The following is a 4,481-nucleotide window of genomic DNA, read 5'->3' on the forward strand; positions in this document are numbered from 1 at the left end:
AAGCTGTCCACAACCAACTGACAGAAGACCTTGATCAGAGGGAGAACAAATGATAAATTTTTACAGGTATTCCATTCCTCCTAGAGAGCGCTATGAACCTAGAAGAAACACTTCTGCAAAACCAGAGAGAAAATATGCTACCCTACATTTCTTAGGGTGTTCCTATATTTTAGGGACTCAAGAGTGAGCAATTTCTTTTACCCTCAAAAGCCCATCAGATACCCACACAGTCTAAATATAAAGTTGTCATGTTCATTTCACGAAATTTACCGCTCAGATAAGTAGAAATGGAGGATTATTGCATGCTCTTCTTTCTACATATTCTTTCATGAATTCTGAATGTTTTTGTTGAAATGTAAAATAATTTGTAGTAGCTTATCTTCTGTAACTTAAACAAACAAAAAATAAACTCCTAGGGCTCACCTCTCTTACTGAATCAGAATCTCTAGGAGTAGAGCCCAGGAATCTGTATTCTAAGGAGCTCCCAGTTGATCTAACTCATTGCCTCCCTGACTTCAGGCATCTACATAACCTTTGCCATATTCACAGTGCCCTTTTTTCTATTGTTCACTCAAGTTGTTTTAGGTCAACTTTAAAATTGTAGTCATCCTAAATAATATCCATTAAATCACGGTTTTGATGCATCGTGTTCTAAAAATGTACATTAAAACACCTAACTATTTAAAAAATCCACTGTGGACTAGCTGAAGGCAGCCCCTGCTCCACCCCACTAATTCAAAGCTGTAAGTTTAGAACGAGTGGGTTCAGCTGCGTCCGGGCCCATGTGATTCAAACTTTGGAGTCCCTTCTTCCAGGACCCCTCTTCCTAGGCATGGGTGCCCTCACACAGCCCTGTGGAAAGCCCCTCACTGCCAGGACGCACCCCTGTCCTTCCCCCAGGTACCCTCTCCTGTCACCCCAACCAAACTGGCTTTTTATATCCGAACTTCGAAAAGTATCACTACAGCACGTTAATAAATGTTAAAATAAAATCTGCAGGTTTAGCCCCTAGTAGCAAAAGTGCTCTGTTTTCCAAGAATGGGATTTTTCTCAAACGGATATGTTCATACAGCCCTTTGCATCAGCACCTAAAAACGGCACCTGTTTCTCCAGCTTAGTTTCTTTTCAATCTTCCTCACTCACTCTGCCTCAGCCATACTGGCTTTTTTAGTCCTTGGAACACACCTTACTTTCTCCCTCTTAACATACAAGCTTATTCCTACCTCAGGGCCTCTGCATTTGCTGGATTTCTTCACGTCACTGCCACCTACACATACTTTCGGTTTCAGCTCAAACGTCACTGCTTTCCCAGAGGCAGCTCCTGACCAACTCAGCAAAAGCTACACCAATTCCCCACACGCGCTCCCCTCCAGGCATCCTGTATCACAGCAGTTTTCAACCAAGGGTGATATTGCCTCTCAGGAGACATTGGTAATGTCTACAGACATTTGCAGTTGTCACTACCTGGGGGGGCACAAGTGTCCTCTAGTGGGTAGAGGCCAGGGATGCTGATAAACAATCCTATAATGCACAGCACAGCCCCCTACCACAAAGGGTTTTCTGGCCCCAAGTGCCATGTTTGAGAAGTTCAGCTCTACCGGTGTGTATCTTTTTTTCCTTATCATTATCAGCACCAGAATTGATGGTGTGGGGTTTTCTTTCCTACTGAATTGGAGCTCCTTGGGAACTGGAGTTCAGTGTTGTTCTCTGTTCCACCCCTGGCACCTAGAGGAATGTCAGGCACACCTGACTCTCAAATCTTGCCCCATTTGCCCTTGTCCTGAGAGTCCACAGCAAGTTGAAGATAGCTGGCCTTGACTAAATGATGAGAATAAGAAAGCAAGTCAGTTTCCAAAATGAAAACAAAACTGTGTTTTATTAATGAGTGTACGTACAAATGACTCGTGATGAGGAGTCCCTCACACTTTCATGTACTCACAAAATTATCTTCAAAGCCATCAGTGAAAGATTGGTTCCTCTACTTTTCAAGATGTGCAAAATTTCCTAAGTTCAAATATATAGTTTTAATTATACCAGTGTCCTAAAGCCCCTAGATCAATTGTAGAAAATGAAATCTCGATGGTCTCAAAAGATCAAAAACAAAGGTAAATTCGTTATATAAAATTGGTACTTTTACAGAAAAGAATTTAATATTAACTAAGTACCTCGCCTTCCTTCCCTCTAATCCATTCTCCCTCTCAGTTATTGACAAATTTTTGTACGGTATAAAACGATAGCCAAAGTACCCAATATCAACTTTTCAAAAACAGAAACATCATTCAGAAAAATAATAAAAGGTACCATATAGCAAGGGGCTTATGAACGCAGCACCGTTGAAAATATTTACTGAGCACTGATGCTAGATCTCCTATCACTACCAACTCCACACACACACAAAAGAAAACTTTGCATTTCTGTAGTGTTTTTCACTTTTATTTTTCTCACAAAGAATATGTCATCGGAATTACCACTATACACCAATGTATGTTTGGAAATAATCCTAATAGGTGTAAAAAAAATTTAGCACAACATTGTAAATCATCTCTACTTCATTAAAAAATATATTAAAAATTTAGGCATAAAGAATGATTTATCCTAATGTCATCCAATGTTACTGGTAAGAGTTAGGATTAGAACTCAGGTCCTATCTCTAACTCTGTGTACCATCTGCTTTCTCCCAGGCTCCACATCTTGTTTCACAGAATGCTACTGGGTATGCCAGTAGTCATGGTGCTCAGGGGTTTTAAACAAATTTTGGAAATGCTGGATTAAATAAAGTTGATCAAATTCCCACAACTTGTAATGTGCCATCACAAAACTCCAGGAAGGATATGGAGAATAGAGCACGCATCAAAAATTCAAAGCCCCACAAGCCACAAAGCAGGTTACAAACATGAGCCTGCAGGCAAGGCAAGGGCTGGGGGGGCTGAGGGATGTGGTGCCATCTAGTGGGGCCCTGGCTGCAGAGGGATGCAGTCCGATGTTGTTAGCTCTTTCCAGAGAAGTTATACATCTTGACATTAATTTGAAATCTCTATGGTTATGCATGTTGTCTTGAATTAAAAAAAAAAATCCCTGTAGTTGGAACATAATTTTTTAAACTAGATCAGACTGGCCCCACTTGCAAAAACTAGTATACAATGTTTAGCAATCTTCTTTGCCCGTATAACCTTTATTCAGAGGTCCTGTTATTTTCCCAGAACTCCGCAGAAGTGTCAAAAACGTTGCCTTCAAAAACAAGCATCCAGCCCTCATGGACCACTTTGGTGTGAGTAGCTCTGAACACCTCCCAAATAACTCAAGCATGAGTTGTTTCAGGGTTTACTCAAATTGAAATTAATTTCCAGTCTTGTTAACTGTTCATGTAGAAATGCTCCTACTGACTAAAAATATCCTTACCGTTAGCCTTTGTCTAACTCTTCTGGAAAAACCAAAAATTTAATTGAGCTGTGAAAAAGATATAACACAGGAATTGATTCAATATGAAAAAGACCCTTTATCCTTCCAAAACAATTTAAAAAATCAAAGTGGTTTGAGGACAATTTAGCATTTCGGTTGAAACTGGTAACACTCTCAAACAACACTATTATATTTGCAAACTAGCTTTTCTAAGGCAGAAAGCCTCTTTTACTACTCCGTCCCCCTCTTTTTTCCTTTTACTTCCGCCCTGCCTCATTCTAAAAATTACATCAGAGAGTCTGCCAGTTGTCTACATAAGTGCCTAGAACTGTGGCACCGATGTAGCAGAAACGGCATAAACCATATGGCAATTGATTTTCTTCCCCTGGTGTCTCCATGGTCCACTCACTACGCTAGCTTCTTCTAACTGCTAAAATACCCATCCTGGCCCCAGGGAAAGCACTTCTATTTCCAGAGCTCTGAGAAACCAGATCTACCTATAATGGCAAAATCACACTCACTTCTATTTTCCCATTGCGTAAATAAAAACCTGTACACTCCCATGATTTGAAACCCTTGGGGGCCCTAAGGAATATAACATTTGAAGTTGCTTGATTAAAAAAAAATACAATCATGAAACGCTTCCAAGTTAAGTCCTTTAAGTCCCAAATTGGATTTGCTGATTTTAAGTGGTATTCAGCTCTTCTTGACAGCTTTGGTAACTGAGGTAGTAGTGTTTATTCAGTCTCCCCAAGGAGAATTCTTGATAGAAAACAGGATTCATAGGGTCTAAAGAGAATGTACAATTCTAAGGAATAAATTTCATGTTTTGGAGAGAGCTCTGCAATGACCAGAAAGATTGAGCCAGTTTTAGTATAAAAAATTAGGACAATATTACAGAGGTTGACTGTACACAGATGAGCTAGACTCACTCTACCCAATGTCACTGACTGGTTGGAATGCCATGGGAAACTGACCGAAAAATTGTCCTGCTTCATGAAAGGACTCTGGCACAGTGATATCTGGTCACTGTCTTCCACAGTCAAGGACATAACGCCTTAGAAGGCCACTGGATCCATGAC

Source organism: Eschrichtius robustus, chromosome 2, assembly GCF_028021215.1.
Source record: "Eschrichtius robustus isolate mEscRob2 chromosome 2, mEscRob2.pri, whole genome shotgun sequence".
NCBI lineage: Eukaryota > Metazoa > Chordata > Mammalia > Artiodactyla > Eschrichtiidae > Eschrichtius > Eschrichtius robustus.